Source organism: Cebus imitator, unplaced genomic scaffold, assembly GCF_001604975.1.
Source record: "Cebus imitator isolate Cc_AM_T3 unplaced genomic scaffold, Cebus_imitator-1.0 Scaffold358, whole genome shotgun sequence".
Lineage (NCBI taxonomy): Eukaryota > Metazoa > Chordata > Mammalia > Primates > Cebidae > Cebus > Cebus imitator.
In genome coordinates, this window is record NW_016107673.1 from 2,053,458 (window position 1) to 2,072,422 (window position 18,965).

The window sequence follows — 18,965 nt, forward strand, 5'->3', positions numbered from 1 at the left end:
TAGAAAAGATAGACTCACAAGGTGAATGATTATCTTGGCATTTTAGTTACATCAGTGACACTTCCTCCTGTACATTTGGGGAGCCGCTAAGGAATAAAAAGACGAGTTGGGTTACTGAGGGTTTTTGTTTTGTTTTGTTCTAGAAGTGTCGTTATAAAATTTATCAAAGCAAGATGTGTTCAAATTTATATGGAATCATATTAGTGTCTTCACACTGTAATCTTAATAAATTCTTAATGTATTTTTTCATTTTGCTGTTCACCACTGATCTTGAGTTAAGCCACAAAGAAAGTCCCAACTGTGCTAGTTATCCAACTTTACTAAAAAAAACCTTTTAATAGAATATTTTCCATTTTATTTCACTAATACTACTGTCTCATGATCCCCATGGATTTACTTTGTCTTTAACATGAGTAAAAACCCTTTGTTCACTGGGTTTGGTGGCTCATGCCTATAATTCCAGCACTTTGGGAGGCTGAGGTGGGTTGATCACTTGAGGTCAGGAGTTTGAGACCAGTCTGGCCCACATGGTGAAACCCCTTCTCTACCAAAAATACAAAAATGAGCCAGGTGTAGTGGCATGCACCTGGGGTCCCTGCTACTTGGGAGGTTGAGGCAGGAGAATCTCTTGAAGCCGGGAGGTGGAGGTTACAGTGAGCCAAGACTGCACCACTGCATTCCAGCCTGGGCAGCAGAGCAAGACTCCATCTCAAAAACAAAACAAAAATACCGTTTTATTCATGTGTATGTCGCTTTTGCGTTTGCAAAGGGCTTTCATATTCTTTGTCTCAAGTGTGACTCTAACAACAACCTTTATTAGTGGACAAGGAGAGTACACTAAAATAAATAAAATATTATTTTACAAATAAGGAAACTGAGAAGCTAAAAGACAGGTGAGGTTACACCACAAGTAAGTATTGGAATGAAAACTTGAACCTAGGATCATTGGCTTTAGCAGAGTTCAATGTTTCTCACATTATTTTCTGTAGAACACTAATCCCACAAAATATTTACGAGGACAGTGCTCATGGTCAAATTAGTTTGACATATATGTCAATATAGTATGTTCCAGTTGGATGTTGACAGTACACATTACTAATAAGACCAGTTTACCTTTGTTCAAGCTGGTATTTCTCAAGTTTGTTTGCATGTAGAACCCCTTTTTAAAGAACCACTTTAAACATCCTAAGAAATCAGTATTTCTTAAAGTACGCTTTGGGAGAATGTAAGTATAATAACTTCAATGCTATGCTGCCCTAATCTTGCATGGGACGTTTCTGTGTGGCACCTTGTAATTTAAACTTCCTACTCTGTTGTAAAATCCTGTCTTCCTGAAATACACCAAAATAATCCTATTGATCACTGCATTGACAGCATCTTGGTAATGTCTTAAAGGGAGAGCAAAGGCAGGATATTTTGGGTTCCTTGGGTGTCTGGCTTATGGTGAGTCTTTTAATTTGGGGGCTTATGATTAGACAAATTTGGGGATAGGATTTTAAAGTGAATCTTGGCTAGGTATGGTGTCTCACGCGTGTAATCCCAGTGCTTTGGAAGGCCCAGGTGGGTGGATCATCTGAGGTTGGGAGTTTGAGACCAGCCTGACCAACATGGTGAAACATGGTCTCTACTAAAAACGCAAAAATTAGCCACACTTGGTGGCATGTGCCTGCAGTCCTAGCTACTTGGGAGAGAATCGCTTGAACAACAAAGGTTGCAGTGAGCCGAGATGGTACCACTGCACTCCAGCCTGGGCAAAAAGTGAAATTCCATCTCAAAAGTAAAATAAAGTGAATCTTGAGAAGTAGACATTCAATACTATATTCTGAGAAAGGAATATTTACTTTTATGAGGGTAAGTTCAGTAGTTTGATGTTCATATAAATGATTATGATATGTTCATTAGAGTTCAGATAAATGACTATATCTTGAAATGAACAAAATTATTTGCAAATTTACCATCCTGGCTAAGGTTCCTAGAATATTAATGCTATGTAAATGAAGACAGTTGTTGATATTGACAGTAAGCTGTGTGGATACAGATGGTTTCAGTTCTTAGTGTATCTTCTTGTAATATAATATGAAATATATATTTGGTCTTTGCCCCCAACCTTCTGACACAGTTCCTAAAACTCTTGCAATTTCCTTAGTGATGGGCTGATAAGTGCATCTTTTTAAATCTTATTCCTTGTTCCTGACACAAGAGCTTGTCAGAAGCTTGAGATCTCTGGAGTGAATGGTGAGTCTTTTTATATTTTAATGAAAAGAGTGGTGGTGAAAGCCCTTAAATGTTATAACTTCAGAATAGGGACTGGTTACCAGGGAAATCAACCTTGTGATTAGAAGACTGAAATTTTGAACCTTACTCCTTGACCTTCCAGGAGGGGGAGAAGGGCTGGAGATTGAGTTCAGTCACCAATGATTGAATTAGCCATACCTGTATAATAGAATTGCCATAAAAACCCTTAATAAAGGGGTTCTAGGAGCTTCTGGGTTGGTGAACACATGAAGGTGCAGGGTGGGTGGTATGCTTAGAGAGCACATGGAAACTTTTATCCCTTCCCACATACCTGGCTGCTCTATGCATCTGGTCTCTGATCATTCCTGAGTTGTATCCTTTATAATAAGCCAGAAATAATAAGCGTTTCCTGAGTTCAGTGAACCATTCTAGTAAGTTATTGAACCTTAGGAGGGGCTCATAGGGAACCCTGATTTATAGAAGTCAGAAATGTGGGAGGCTTGGACTTTTGATTGGCATTTGAAGTAGAGTAAGGAGGGCAGTCTTGTGGGAATGAGCCCTTAACCTGTGGGGTCTGCACTGACTGTGTAGTCGGTGTCAGAATTAAATTGTAGGACACCCTGTTGGTATCCACAGAGAATTGGAGAATTACTTGGTGTGGAACGCTCCCATACATTTTGTGTCAGAAGTGTTGTGAGTATAGAAGAAAGAGTTTTTCCTTTTGACTCCCTTATTGCCATTCTTTGGCCCGATCTGATGGATTAACTACTGGGGATGTGATCAATCTAGAAGTTCACTGCTATTTATAGTATTATGATCATGCATCATTTCCCAGATGGTTGTTTCAACATTCAAGTGTTAGGTTTTTCTGTTCTTTTTGTTGAATGATCATTTGTTTAATGATGTGGTAAGAACAACAGTTGGACAGAAGCATTTAAAACTTGAGAACGCACCATCTGAGCCCCTGTAACTAAAATATACCAGGAGAAGGATTATGATCAGTTTGTTGTCTTCCTCTAAGCCATGAGTCAAGAGTATCCAAATTAAGCTAGAAGAACAGATTTTATCTCCTATATAATGAGTCTGCAGTACCAGGTATGGAATTATTAGTCAGATCATAAAATTAATTTATGATTAATTTTATGATTTCTTTGTTAGCTCACCAGATCTCTTTAGTATTGTTAAAGATGCCAGAGACATCTGCAGGGCCATAAGCATACCATTTCCCCCTAAAATAGCACATGTTCTCTCAAGACATCAATATTATAACTAATGGGCTCTTTTTCAATTCCATGTTCTGAACCTCTTGGGCAGGGAGTTCTATAGTCATGGTAGCAATGTTTATTCCAGCTTTCCTCCTTTTCTCTGAACCATGGCATACAGGAGTTTCTCTACCTCTAGGCCTCTTACAAAATGAAGAGGCTTGAAGACAGCAGAAAGCAATTCAGTTGAGTGATTAGGGTTTTGATTCTCAACCAAGACTCACTTTTTCTCCTTTCATAAGAGAAAATGCTTTTCCAGAGGGTAAGTTGATTAATCAATACATATCTTGGGTGATAACAGGGACTATCCTGAGGGCAGTTAGGAGTTTACCAAGGTAACAAACTTCTATCTGATTTGCAGGTAGTAGCCAGTAGGTTTTTGTGTTACATCTGTTTTTGGTAAAAATACTTCTATGGGTATTGTCAAATCCTTTTGATTTGGGGCCACTTATGAAAGAGTGGTCTGGCTCCAGGCAATGAAATTTATAGTGTCAAGACTATTAATTAGGTTGTTCTAAAGTGAAAGAAAGTCTTGTGTTTTACTTGCCAAATTTGGTAAAGTGAGATAGTCTCCAAATATGCATAATCTGTTCCCTAGTTCTCTTTCAAGCTTTCTGTCTGTGAAAGTTTGTGTACAAAAGCTAGCTCCCACAAAAGGTCCCAAGCATAGTTTTGGTGGAGAGAGGAGCTTTTTTTTTTTTTTTTTTTTTTGATATATGATATGATACAATACGATACGATACGGGATTTTAGATTTTCTGGCTGTTTATCCCTGTATTTTACCTAGCAAATCATCTGATCTCATTACAAGAAAATGGAACTATCAGAAGCCGGGTGGCTCCTGCAAAAGGAAAATGTGCATAATCCCAACTCTCAGTTTGATTGTATGCCTTATTTTGTCAGTTCACGAGTAAATTGTGTCCTTCAGAAGACCAAGTTTTTGGGTTTTAGGTTGTGTGAAGTTTGTTTGGGAGGATTTGGGGGAAAGGCTGCTCATACCTATTGATAAGACTGGATGTTTAGCATGAGTTCCTTGCAATATTTGGTCCTGTCTGCTTGCCAGTAGTGTGTAGAGTCTAGAATCAGATGTAATATTCCTAGATGCCTGGGCAGGCCTGTATTTACTCATAAAGCAAGAGTTGATAGACCCTAGTAGACTTATTAAAGCTTATGGTAACATCTTAGACCATAGAACTTTGAGAGTCTCTGGGAACTTTGCAAAACTGAGATTCAGGATTTTATTTACTCTTTACTTTTCTTGGTTATTGGGGCATTATAGATAGGGAAATTTCTGATTAAGTGGAGGGGCTTTGCAAAGCTCTTTAATAACAGTTCTAGAAAAATTTCTACCAGTCAGTTGGAGGTGTTTTAAATTCTCACCTTGGGGTTTTTCACACCTAAGGGTTGTATGAATTTTGCCTTTGTGTGCAGGGCCAGTTTGTGGATAGAAACTCATGGAGGACATTTTTTCTCTTTCTTTTCCAGAGCCAAGGTGAAATAGGCACATTTCTTCCCTATCTCTGTCTCTGAGGGTTATTTCCTGGTTCCCTCTCTGAGGGAGTTGCTGGTGGGTCTCATCTGACCTCTCACTCTTGTGCTAGGCTTTTTCTCCAGTGCTTCTGTGTAGAGACCAGTGAACTAAAAGACCCAGTCCATCAGTGACCAGCAGAAGCTCCAGTGGTAGCTGTTAGCTCTTGGACTTGGCTACCTTGCTGAATTCAAGTTTTTGCTTCATTTTCAGCTTTGAGGAGATTCTCAAATGTCCAGCTGTGAATTTAAGGAGATATAAAAATTTTTTAGCCAGAACTTTTAGACATCTGTCCTAGGAGTTTTTCTCAAGTTATTCACTCCACTAAATTGCCTGAAGCAGAAGTACTCCTCTGTTCTTTTTTTTTAAAGACAGCTTCTCAATCCATCACCCACCCAAGCTGCAGTGATACGGTATTGGTTCACTGCAACCTCCCCCTGCCAGGCTGAAGCGATCCTCCCATCTCCCATCTTATAAGCAGCTGAGACCACAGGCACGTACCATCACACCTGACATTTTTTGTTTGTTTGTTTTTTGTTTTTTTGGTATTTTTAGTAGAGACGGTGTCTCACTTTGTTTCCCAGGCTAGTCTCAAACCCTTGAGCTCAAGCGATCCGTCAGCCTTGGCCTCCCAATGTGCTGGGATTACAGGCATGAGCCACCATGCCCGGCCTACTCCTCTCTTCTTTCTGGTATTGTTGGTTTATACTTAGAAAAATCTTTTTACTATGGCTTTCATGGTGTTTTAGAAGATTAAAGATTATCAAAAATCTTTTATTATTGAAGGTCATTCAAATATCGGGGCCCTCTTTATTCTAAAGCACAGGGATGATGATGTCACAAACACAATTGAGCTTAAGGTTATAGCTGCATCCTGAAATTAAGTGTGATGCTTTTTTTCCTCTTACTATCGATTATTAAGTTACTTGGGTTTGGCAGCTGAGTCTATGTGTGTTAGGATGTATTCTTATATGATTTCACTCATTTAAGCTATTATAACCAATAGCTTCAATTGATAAATTCTTCAGTAAAATTTAAAATGCTATGAAATAAATATTACAAAGTTATAAATGTTGGGACTTTTACTTCTGGATATGCTTTCCATAATGTTAGACTTGAAAGGCTAAAGAGTGACCTTTTCATGGGCAGAAGATAAATTGCAGAGAAAATGTTTGAAAGCTGTCCTCTGAAGATCTTTTTAAGATAAAAATGTAAGTTTTATAGCAGAGGACAGTATAGTTTATTAAGATGGTAAAAATAAAATTTCTTTTACCTTGAAAAGGGCATGTTTGTAATAAGTTTTATGCCTAAGTTAGGACTGACTCAGCAACAAATTCTCAATCAGTATGGCAAAGTACAAACCTTATTTATTTGGGTTGAATAATAAAGAGTTTTGAACCTGTGATCTGGGCTTCATAGGATCTAGGATCCCTGACATTATGGGAAGTTTTGCATGTGTATTTATATTCATGCATTTTCCTGGGGCCAACCCTCCTTGGCCCTCACTCCCCCTTTGGCCACGTACACTGTGCATTGTTTGAATTATATGGTGCTCTTGGCCTTACTGAAGTGGGGTTTACTATTTGAGAAAATATTTTTGGAAGTGTTAATTTTGCATCTCATAGTTTGAGAAATTGTAAAAGATAAATGGAAGCAACATGATTTGACATATTGAGGAAACATGCCTTATGGGTTTGGGATTTAGAAACTCAAGTCGTCCTTAGCAGGTGCGTTACGTATGGAAGTGAAGAAAGTAAATTCATCTGAGTTAAACAGTGTTTTTATCCTTATCATTTGCATTAAAACCCTTTGTGTGTGTGTTTACCATGCTTGGAAGGGGCCATTCATCCCAGGAGAAGAGGCCCCTTTGCCCAATTATTATTGGTTGAGGGTGCCCAGGTTCTTGGTGTTTTGAACAAAGAATTGGACAAAATGCAAAAAGCAAGGAAAGAATGAAGCAAAAAGGCAGAGATTTACTGAAAATGATACCACACTTCACAGGGTGGGAATAGGCTTGAGCAAGCGGCTCAAGGGCCCAGGTACAGAATTTTCTGAGGTTTAAATACCCTCTAGAGGCTTCCATTGGTTACTTGATGTGCGCCCTATGTAAATGAATAGGCTGAAGGTAAGTTACAAAGTTATTTACTCTGTGTATGACCTACGTAAATGAAGAAGATATTTCCTGTCATAGCTGAAGTGTTTCCATTTGATTTAGTTCCTTTTTTTAGATGAAGTCTCGCTCTTGTCCCCAAGGCTGGAGTGCAATGATGTGATCTCGGCTCACTGCAACCTCCGCCTCCTGGGTTCAGGCGATTCCCCTGTCTCAGCCCCTGACTAGCTGGGATTCCAGGCACCTGCCACCATGCCCAGCTAATTTTTGTATTTTTAGTAGAGACAGGGTTTTACCATGTTGGCCATGCAGCGCTCAAACTCCTGAGTTCAGGTGATCCACCTGCGTTGGTCTCCCAAAGTGCTGGGATTATAGGTGTGAGCCACCCACCATGCCTGGCCTCCATTTGATTTACTTCTAAGAAGTCCTTGGGTTCCCTGCCCCCAGGCCTTGTTTTCCTGCCTCACAATTATCCTCATAACTTTGCCTGGTTCCTTGAAGCAGATTTAAGACACACCATGCTTAGTGGTTGACTGTTTCCAGCTGATTTTTCAGAGTAACAAGGAGCTTGGACATTGGCTATCTGTGGTCTTACTTCATAATTTTTTTTTTTTTTTTTTTTTTTTTTTTTTTTTTTTTTTTTTTTTTTTTTTTTTTTTTTCCCCTTAAAGAACAAACATCATAAAGGAAACCTGGGGAGAAAAAAAGCAACAAAAAGTTTTGTGTGCAAATTATAAAATAATGTGATTAAAATTGGTGTAAGTTGTTAGGCAGCTGTTTTGTCAAAAATTAACAATAGGGCTGAATTTGTTACAAATTAAACTGGAATTTTGCTTTGATTGTGTTTCTGTTAGGCTTCTCTGCTTTTTTGTGCCTTGCATAAATGAACCAAATATTTTCTATTTGATATCCCACAAGAGAAATCTCTCACTTAGAAAATTAAATTGTAGGACTTGTCTTTCACATAAACAAGTCTGATATACATTTTTTTCTGTTCTAGGTCAAAATGATTTCATTTTTCATGTTTGTTTCTGATTAATGATGGATTTCTTTAGGAGCTTATATACATAAGTTTTTGAGCAGTTTTCGTGAGGTCTTTTGACAGTATTTTTTTCCATGTGGCATAAAGTAAACTCAACCTGATTTGGTTCCTGTGCTCTCTTTATGGACAAGGAATGCCATCTTTGCTTGTTCTATCTGAAATGATTGGTCTGTATCTGGTAGAGGTGGTTCATTGGATATAATTCTCATTCACAGGCATTTTTATAAGTATTTTGTGAATTTAATAATGTATTCCTGTTGATTGATATCTATTCCATATTTGTCCTTGATAAGTTTGTCCTGAAACTTGCCCTTAAGGGCAAGTTTGTACCTTTTTCTTGGCTTCGGTCTCTATCATCCTCTTCCTACTTCCCACCATTCCCTACATCCTCCAAAGCAGAAGAAGCTTGCACAACTTGGGGCCTGCCAGCCCCATGAGGCCCAGGGCGGCTTTGAATGTGGCCCAACACAAATTTGTAAACTTTCTTAAAACATGAGATTTTTTTAAATTTATTTTTATTTTTTAGCTCATCAGCTATCAGTAGTGTTAGTGTATTTTATGTGTGGCCCAAGACAATTCTTCCAATGTGGCCCAGGGAAGCAAGCCAAAAGATTGGCCATCCCCTGGTCTAGAACAAAGGCTGATAAGCAAGTAGTTTACTTGGTAGTGATCCCATTGTGCTAAAGTGAGGGATCAGGGGAATTGAACAGGGAATTGGGGGTGGTGGTGGATGGGGAATACCATGATGTGTTATTGAGTTGCTAAATTGGATGACTGGTACTCAATCTTGTTGGACTCTTCTTTTAAATGTGTCTCAGAACTGTTTGCGAACAAAAAGAGAAAACATGTCTGTTGACATCTCTCCTATTGCTTAAGTCTGTCCAGGCAAGCATTAACTAAGGGGTGAGACCAAAAGGATTTGCACCTCTCACTTGTGGTACACAAGAGATGTCCAATAAAATTTTGTGGAGTTAGTAGGACCCAGCTCAAATCTTAGCACATAGTGTACATTCAGTGACTGCTTTACTGACTTGAAAGTTATAGCCCTGAAAATAGAAAAACCACAAGTAGCACATTATTATTCCTGTTTTTTCCAAATATGCTAAACAAATAGGTTATATTTTATTTTATGTTTTAAGCAAAACGTTCTGATTTCTAGTGTCCAATATTCCTCCTACAGAATTTATACATTAATATCTGTAGAACTTAAATCCAGGAACAGTAAGATCTTCCACATGGCCACTCCCTTCAGAAATGTACAATATTTTCACCTTATGGAGCCACTTTTTTTTCCAAGCTTCAAAAAAACTTTTATTTTGAAATATGTATAGGCTTACAGAAAAGACTTTTAAAAATAAGGAAATTTACATTGACGTTATAAACTAATCTGCAAACAATTCAAATTCCAACAGTTTCCCCACTAATGTCCTTCTGGTCTGGGATCTAACCAGGATTCCATAGTACATTTAGTTGTCTTGTCTCTGTAGTCTGTCTAATCAGTCTTTGTCCTTCATGACCTTGACAACTTTTGGAGAGTGCTGGGCACTTATTTGTAGACCATCCATCCGTTGGGATTTGTTTGTTGTTTCCTCATGATTAGAGTGAGATTATGCATTTTTCGCCATAATCCCACAGAAATGATGCTATGCCCTTCTTGGTGTGATGTCAAGGGGTACATGATTTCAAATGTCTTATTACTGGTGATGTTTACTTTTTTTTTTGAGATGGAGTCTTACTCTGTTACCCAGGCTGGAGTGCAGTGGTACAATTTTGGCTCACTGCGACCTCCGCCTCCTGGGTTCATGCAGTTCTCTTGCTTTAGCCACCAGGATTACAGGTGTGTGCCACCACACCCAGCTAATTTTTGTATTTTTAGCAGAGACAAGGTTTTACCAAGTTGGCCAGGCCGGTCCTGAACTCCTGACCTCAAGTAATCTGCCTGCCTCAGCCTCCCAAAGTACTGGGATTACAGGTGTGAGCCACTGCACCTAGCCTAGGTGATGTTTACTTTGATCACTTTATTGAGATAGTGTTTGTCAGGTTTCTGCACTATAAGGTGACGATTGTTCCTTTTGTAATTAATAAGTATCTTTTAGGTGGATACTTTGACACTATGGAAATATCCTATTTCTTGTACTTTTGTCCACTAATTTTATCATCCATTGATAGTTCCCTGCAACAGTTATTAGCTATATTTGCTTAGTAGTGATTATTTGTTTCCATCATTTTTTTTCACATTTATTAATTTGAAATGCTGATTTTTAAAAATCAATTTGGACTTATGGGCATAATCTGTTACTATCATTGTGTATATTATTGCTCAAAGTGTTTCCACCTTAGCCGTTAGGAGCTCCTTCTAGTTAACTCCTGTGTCCTTTTGTTTTTTTGCGACAGAGTCTCGCTGTTGTTGGCCGAGTTTGGAGTGCAATGGTGTGATCTCGGCTCACTGCATTCTCCACTTCCTGGGTTCCAGCAATTCAGCCTCCCGAGTAGCTGAGATTATAGGCGCTTGCCACCATGCCTGGCTAATTTTTATATTTTTAGTAGAGATGGGGTTTCACCATGTTGACCAGCTGGTCTCAAACTCCTGACCTCAGGTGATCTACCTGCCGTGGCTTCCCAAAGTGCTGGGATTATAGGTGTGAGCCACCGCGCTGGGCCTCTTATGTCCTTTTTTAGCAGACCCCTGTCATTTTTTGTGCACTCCTTTCTGGCATCAGAAGCTGTTCCAGGCTCATCTATATTTTCTGTTCTAGGCCTGAAATCAACAATTTCTCCAAGGAGCTTTGGTTCCTTTAATTAGAGACTAGTAAGTATTTAGAAACCAAGATCCTAGAGCTAGGTGTGCTCACTGCTTCTCAGAAGACAGAGCTTGAAAATGCATATATGTATGTTAACTCACATATACACACATATATAGTTCCTTTTTTTTTTTGTAATAGAATACTTAGGATAGCTTTCTCACCCTCTTCATTTGTCATATTATTCATTTGCAGTACAATTAAGTTCACTAGTTACTCTTTATTCCATTTCTGGTTGTCCCCCTCACGTCCGGGTTTATTTTAATCATTTATTTATTTTGGGGGTATGTGAAACACTATATGATTTTAAGAGCAGGTATGCTTAAGAAAAGTTTTACTCCCCCTTTATCACTGCTACCCTGTTTCTTTTTCCTATTCCTTTCTGCCCTGTTCCCACTTACTCTTATCCAGTCTCATTAATTTATGGTTTATTATTTTGTACAAGTGAATATACATATGAAATATATATATATATATACATTTAGATTCCTTTCTGTTTTGCATAAAAGGTAGCATACTATAGATACTCTTTCACATTTCGCATTTTAAATTTAATGTGTCCTGAAAATCACTCAATATAAGTTCATGGAGATCTTCATTCTTCTTTATAGCTATATAGTATTCCATTGTGTTGGCTGCATCATAGTTTATTCAACCACTCTTCTATGTATGAACATTGAGCATCTAGGTCGTTTCCAATATTTTGTAATTATAGTGCTGTAGTAGATAACCTTGTGCATACTAATTTTATATTGTTGGAGGTTTAACCTCAGAGTAGATTCTTAGAATTGCCAGGACAAAAGTTAAGTGCATCTATAATTTTACTAAGAGTTGTTAAATTTTCTTCCAGGAGGGCTATACCAATCTTCATTCTTACCAGCAATGTACAAGAATATTTTCTCACAGCCTTGACAGCAGAATGTATTGTCATACTTTGTATTTTTTTGCCAATCTGATAAATAAGAAATGGCATCTGAGTGTTGTTTTAATGTCCATTTTTCTTTCTTTTTTCTTTTTCTTTTTGTGACAGAGTCTTATTCTGTTCCCCAGGCTGGAGTGCAGTGGCATGATCATAGCTCATTGCACCTTTGAACTCCTGGACTCATGTGATCCCTTACCTCAGCCTCCCAAATAGCTGAAACTACAGTGTGCACCACCACACTCTGCTAATTTTTAAAATTTTTTCTTTAAACATGGGGTCTTGTTATGTTGCCCAGGCTGGCCTCAAACTCCTAGGCTCATGCAGTCCCCCTCCGTTAACCTTCCAAAGGGCTGTGATTACAGGTGTGAGCTACCATGCCTGGTTGCATTTTTGTAATGCTAACATTTTTTTTCATATATTTAAGGGCCATTTGGTGTATTTCATTTGATATGTTTTGGTTCAGTTGTCTGTTCATACTGGGTTTTTGGTCCTTTCTCCCTTGATATTCAAAAGCTCTTTACATATTAGGGATATGTCTGTTGCAGATATTTTCTCACAGTTTGTCAGTTGTCTTTTGACTTTGTTTATTGTGATGGTGGTGTTGCTGTTTTACTGTTTGTTATATTTCATTTTTGTGTGGTCAAATTATCTTTTATTGCCTCTATTTTAAGTTTTAGTTTCTACACTGAGATTGGAGAGTAATTTAGTCATGTTTTTTTCTAGTATTTGTATAATTTTATTTTTTTGTACTTGGATCTCTGATACATTTGGAGTTTATTCCTTTGTGTGGCATGAAATGCGGATCTAATTTTATTTATTTTTTCCAACTGGCTTTCCAGTTGTCCTGGCACCATTTATTAAAAAGTACAACTTTGCCCCAGTGGCTTGAGATGCCATTTTCGTCACATGCTAAATTGCATGGAATCACCTGTAATGTTCTCTTTCTGCTATTTTTACTTTGTCATGGTGTGATTTGTCTTTTACTATCTGTTCATTGCCTGTGGCGACAAATGTTTGTTCTTCTGAAAGAATAATTATTGCAGCAATAATCTTGAAAGCTAAAGCAATTTACCGTCTGTCTGTGTGTTTATAAAACAGTCACCCAAATTGAACTACAGCTCTGAGATATGACTCCTTTTGTCTAAAGTTATCAGTGTCTGTTCTATTGCAAAATCATTAGGCTGAAATGAAGCTTTTTAAAATTAGTCTCAGTGCTACTTTGGAACCATTGTACTGAAACCTTGGAGAATGGTCTTGTGAGAACTGGCTTTATTAACGTTTATTGTCTTTGACTCCTGGACTTGTTTCCTTCATTTGGCTACTGGATCTAGGTAGACAAATTGTTATACCATGACTACTGTCAGAGTAGATTGATTAGAATAATAAGGTAATTTAACTTTCATGTGCACCTATATCCAGAGTACAAAGTTGCCTGGCAACAGTGATGTCCTCATTACAATTCAGAAAACCTCAAAGTCCAGACACAATTCTTCTAGAATGAATTTGCATGCAAAGGAACACCATCTCACAGAATCCTTCTGTTTCCAGAATAAATGATTAGCTCTTTAGAGAAATAGATTAATAAAGACAATGCAATATTGTACCCTTTCTCCCTCTTACAAGGCCAGTCTTAAGTATTTGATTAGTGCCATAGAGCTGGCTTTACTTGCAAAGCACCCCCAATTCTTGGGCTTCAAATGTCAAAGTATGTGGAAAGTGCCATAGGAATTTTAATTCAATGCCTTTGTTTTTTCTATCTTTGGAAATACTCATTTCAAAGTGATGAAGAAAGGTACAGATAAAAATGAAGCCATGGCTTCTATTAAAATATTTTTTTTCTTTATAGTCATGTTATTCATACCTTTGCCCTCTAGAGGGAGCAAGAAGGTTATAGTTGTTAAGTAGTAATAATTCCTGAAAAAATTCAAATCTTACCCCCTTACCTCCCAAACCCAGATGGAAATTTGTTTCAGCAGGTGGGGCTGTTTCCTTGGGAACAGTATTTCTTTCACCCCTCCTCAAGCTCCCTGCTTTGGCCCTTTTCCCCCGTAAAGGTAGAGAGGCCTGAGTTCTTTTCTCTCTGTTCCTTCCAGCAGCAAAAATGTTAGAGAACATGGCCAGAAAATAAAGCAAAGTTTAATTTGACTGGTTAGAGAACCAACCCTCCAGGTGGCTTCTGGGCCAAAAAGTTGCTATATCACAAGATCCTTTGTTGTTGGAACAGTCCAAACTATTAGAAAATGCTGTTTCTTGTTGGTCTCCTGCTTCACAGGGAGTTTTCTCCATGATGACTGGTCCCAAATAAATATTTCTAACTTTCTTTGGAACAAAAGCCTGTACAATAATGATGACCTAGTTTAAACATATACATTTTCTCCCTCCTCTCTGGTTATTGCTCAATTCAAAATAGGTTTGTGGTACCTGATTCTGGATCTTAAATGTTATGCTGAATTTGAGAGCTTGGCTTGAGGGAGGTTTGGGAGTGGTTGGGGTTTCTTCTTTGGCCTGACATGGGCTGGCCTATGGAGGCTTTCTGCCCCGGTGCCTTCCATGCACAGACGGAGCCTTTCTTCTTACTGTACACTGGGCTTTACGTACCATCTGTATGCTGCTGATTCCCAAATTTTTATCCTCATCTCTTCTCATCTGAGCGGCCTATTTCATATTACTTGGATATCTCATTGGAATTTCAATTTCACAGGTCAAGCAGAATCCCTAACTTTTCCCACCACACACCAGTTTCTTCCCCAGGATTCCCCATTTCTGTAAAAATGGACAACCAGTTGTCTGTTACTGACTTACGAGTCTTTTTTGGTTCCTCAGCTTTCTTTACCGCTATTGTCTAATCCATCAGCCAATTCTGTTCTACCTCCAAAATATTTCCTCATCCTACTTCCTTTTACTTATATCTCCTGCCCTCTATTCCACTGCCAACAGGTATCAAGCTATGGTTATTTCTTACCTAGGACATTAGAATAGCTTCTTAGCAGGTGTAATAATGGCCATGGTTTGGAAAAATTTCATGTGCTTTCCTTTTTCTTGAATATGTCTGCCTCTGAGATGAGATAAATGAATGCCAACTGAAAGGAAGAGCTAAGACATCCAAAAATATAGTTCTGTGGAAAGACAGTAGGCTTAAAAACTAGTAGGGAGAGAAAGGATTTTATAAATGTTTTTATTTTTCATTTTTGTAGCAAGGAACTAGGCCTGGAAAATTAGACTATAAATTTCTACCATAACATATATTAATAGAATGTTCATTCTATTCACCAGTAATGAGGCTGCAGTTCAGAAGTTGAGGGCTATGATAATGAAGCCTGCATTCCAGCCCGAATAGAGTTTTGGAGAAGGAAGAGAGAAGGGGGTCAGAGGAGATAGATGGTGAGTTCAGTACTCTGATCTTCCTTCTGATCTCAATCCTGGACAATGAGAAGTCTGTTAAATTCCTAAATAAAAATGGGCAGAGAGGTTCCTTCCTTGCTTCCAGCCTGGGGCACTGGAAAAATGTCACCTGGAAGCTCCTTGAGGGACCTTCTTGGCAAACCTGCAGGGTAACCACATGAAATAAATTGAGAGATGTGGTCAGGGAGAGTGATGGTCTAATTTGCATCTTTAAGACTTTCTCTGTTCTCCCAAGGCATGAATGCAGACTTGAGAGCTGATAAGGCCTGCATAGGCCTGTTGAGATAGGGGACTTACAGAGACTTAGAGAGTTTTGTGATGCCTGTGAGAGCTGAGATGAATGAGGTTGTCATACAAGGAGTCATCAGGTCCAGCCGAGCTGAGAGGGAGCATAGACCAAGACGCCTGCCAGCTGCAGCCTCAGCCATAGCCCCTAATGACACCATTGAGTGCTAATAACACCATTGAGGGCTAATGACAAGGGGAACAAGGCACATTGCTGGGGAGCCAAAAGACCCTGCATGGTTTTGAGGACCTTTTCCCCAAAACCTGCAAGGTCATGTACATTTCTCTCTCCGCAGTAGTGTCCTGGGGCCCAGTGATGGTGCTGAAATCTAGAGACTAAGTATGTTTAACCAAAGAGGCCGAGTTTTACCTAGAAGAAAGATTTAAATTATTGCATTGATCTTAAGGTTATCCCCTGCTCTTTTGTTTTTCTGTAGTGCATAGGAGTTAGCGAGCAAGAATAGATCAGATCTAGGTAAAGCAGAAGTCTCATTTCTCTGTACATGTGAGTTCTGGGGTGAGTTACTTGCACCCCTGTTGCGCTGATTGCTTCCTGCTTCCATCCTTACCGAGATTATAGTACACACTCACACAGCAGGAAAAGTCGTCTTTAAAAGTGAGGTCTGATTCCATCTCCTAATCCCAACCTTCTAAACAACTTCCTGTTGGACACAGAATTAAATACAAGCACCTCACTATGGCATATGGGGCCCCACATGATCTGCGTCCTATCTTCTGTTACATCCTATACCTTGTCTAAGAAGCTCCAGTGCAGTAGCCCCTCTACTCCTTGAACAGGCTATGCTATTTCCTATCTCAAGCCTTTGCACTTGGTGTTTATGCTGATACCTTCCATTTGCCCTTCTAGACCCAATCTTCAGTCTTTCTCATCTTGTTCTGTGTGCCAGTAGGCTGATGGTATGAATTGCATCGATGAACACTCTTGCTTCCTGTCTTCCTTTTGGAATTGGCCAATGGGAAGGAAGCACTAGTAGGAGATCAGAGAGAGTAGGGAGGAGATACTTATTCAGGGCATTTACTCACCCCCACCCCTGCTCCTTCCTTGCTGGCTAGTCACCTGAGGATGGTTGTATCCCTTTACCAAAGTGCACAGCTCCTATCAGGGGTCCTCTCCATCTTGTGGTAGCCACTCCTCCCTTTGTTCCTGCAGGCCAGGGGTGATCATGATTCCCCCCACTTTGGGTGGCCCTGGGCAGCTAGTTTGATTAAGCTCTGCCTGCACTTTTGCACATAGTCCCTTTTGAGTGTCTTCTGCTTTCTGTTAGGCTTCAGCTGTCACATTGCTCCTTCTGTGGGCTCTCTTCATGCTGGTTCTTTCTTCTCCTTGAGCTCAGCTCAGATGTTACCTTCTGAGGCAGAAGTAAAAGGAAGGAAGGAAGGCCCCCCTTGACGACTCCTCATCTCCCTACCTACTCCCATGCCCTGCTTCATGCTCTTCACTTATTTATTTATTTAATATCTTTTTCATTGTGGTAAGAAATTTAATGTGAAACCTACCCTCTTAACAAGTTTTTAACTGTGCAATACAGTATTGTTTATCATGGGCATAATACTGTACCACAGATCCCCAGAACTTTCTTATCTCACGTAACTGAAATTTTATACCTGTTGAACAGCAACATCCCTATCCCATCCCCTGGGGCCCTGACAACCACCGTTCAGCTCTCTGCTTCTGCAATGTGTTTGACTATTCTGTGACTCTACCCTTCACTTTCTTTTTGTTTGTTTGTTTGTTTTTTTTGAGACAGAATCTCGTTCTGTTGCCCAGGCTGGAGTGCTGTGGCGTGATCTTGGCTCACTACAACCTCCTCCTCCCAGGTTCAAGTGATTCTCCTGCCTCGGCCACCCCGAGGAGCTAGGACTACAGGTACCCACCACCATGCCCAGCTAATTTTTTTTTTTTATTTTTAGTAGAGACAGGGTTTCACCATTTTGGCTAGCCTGGTCTTGAACTGCTGATCTTATGATCTGCCCGCCTCACTCCCAAAGTGCTGGGATTTCAGGCCTGAGTCACCGCACCCGCCCCCTTCACTCTTTTTTACAACATATTTTTAAGTTCTTGCATTGAAGTCACGATAATTTGACACTACCTTTTTGTTGTTTTTTACTTGTCTCTCTTAACTGGACTGTAAGCCAAAAATAGAAGGAACTTTATGTGTTTCGCTCACTACTGTGTCCCCAGTGCCTAGAACAGGGCTCGTACACAGGAGGCAGAAAATAAACTTTTTTTTTTTTTTAGGGAAATGAATGAAGAGCTGATTTTTCATGGCCTTGAGAAGCCAAGCTCTCAAGGCAGGCATATGTGGGGGTGTGAAAAGCAGGTCAGGAGGTCGTCTTATTTCCTTGGACATTCATTGCATTAAGGTGTCAACACTGCTTCTCAGGCACCATTTGTTAACTGAACCACCAATGCTTAGGAAGTAGAAAGGAAGATATGAAAAATTGTGTTTCAGATTGAGCCCTTTTCCTGGAAACACAGAAGGGTGTTTGATACCATCCAGTCTTTCTGTCACTTTTACCTATTTCAGGTGTGTCCAGCCTCAGCTGGGAATGGAAGATGCTTTGCATTTCTTTAAAATCTTCAGGCCATGGAGTTGGGATAGTTCAGGAAGAATACCACAGAACTTTTATGCCATAAAGTGGCAGATGCTCTGAGGACTGCGTTGGAATGCTTGGACTGCATTAAGATACCAAGGTGAGTGCCTAGCAGAGTGGTTCTCAACATTAGCCCTAAGTCATCAACTCCAAGGGTTGTTTTCAGGAATCTGTACTTTTAAAAGTTTTGAAGATGCCTCTGGGGACAGGATGAGGGCCACAGGTCTGACATAGAGAGGATGGGCTCTGTTTCGTTCTAGACATTCAGGGAGCTAATTATGTTGTTTTAAATTTCTTGAACCATTAGCACGGGGTTGATGACCCAAACACCTTTTGTGTTTGAATCAATAGACGATTCTTCCCATGTCTTTGGGAGTATTTCTCAGTAGCAGTTGGGATCTTGAAAAGTTGGCATTTGAAGGCTACTGTTATTTTTCATTTATAAAATAAGAAATCAAGATTTGGAAAGGTTAGCAATCTTATTTAGCCACAGTGGCATTGAGACCACTCTATTTCTCCCTTTAAGCCTCATTATAACCCAAGAGTCCATTGCATAAAGCTCTTTATTGTAAATAAAAAGAGGACCCCCACCAGGATCCTGTAGACAGCTTTGTTTCCCCTTGTTGCTCTCAATACTCGCATATCTTATTTCTGTAAAGGGCAACCTTATCAGTGAGTTTGGCATTGCTGGGTAAGCATTGCTGTTTTCAGGAACCTTCTTCAGCTATTTTCTTTTCTTTTTTTTTTTTTTTTTTTTTTTTT

General features: G+C 39.4%; 1 long non-coding RNA gene across 1 annotated transcript in view; it reads left to right on the plus strand.

The window, feature by feature from the left end:
• The first annotated feature begins 12,137 nt into the window (after nt 1-12,137).
• The window catches only part of LOC119467969, a 14,388-nt gene continuing 7,560 nt past the window's right edge, over nt 12,138-18,965 (plus strand). Inside the window, exons 1-2 of the long non-coding RNA XR_005196606.1 lie at nt 12,138-15,281; nt 18,137-18,303. This is a non-coding gene — a long non-coding RNA (uncharacterized LOC119467969). The remainder of the gene's footprint in view (nt 15,282-18,136; nt 18,304-18,965) is intronic.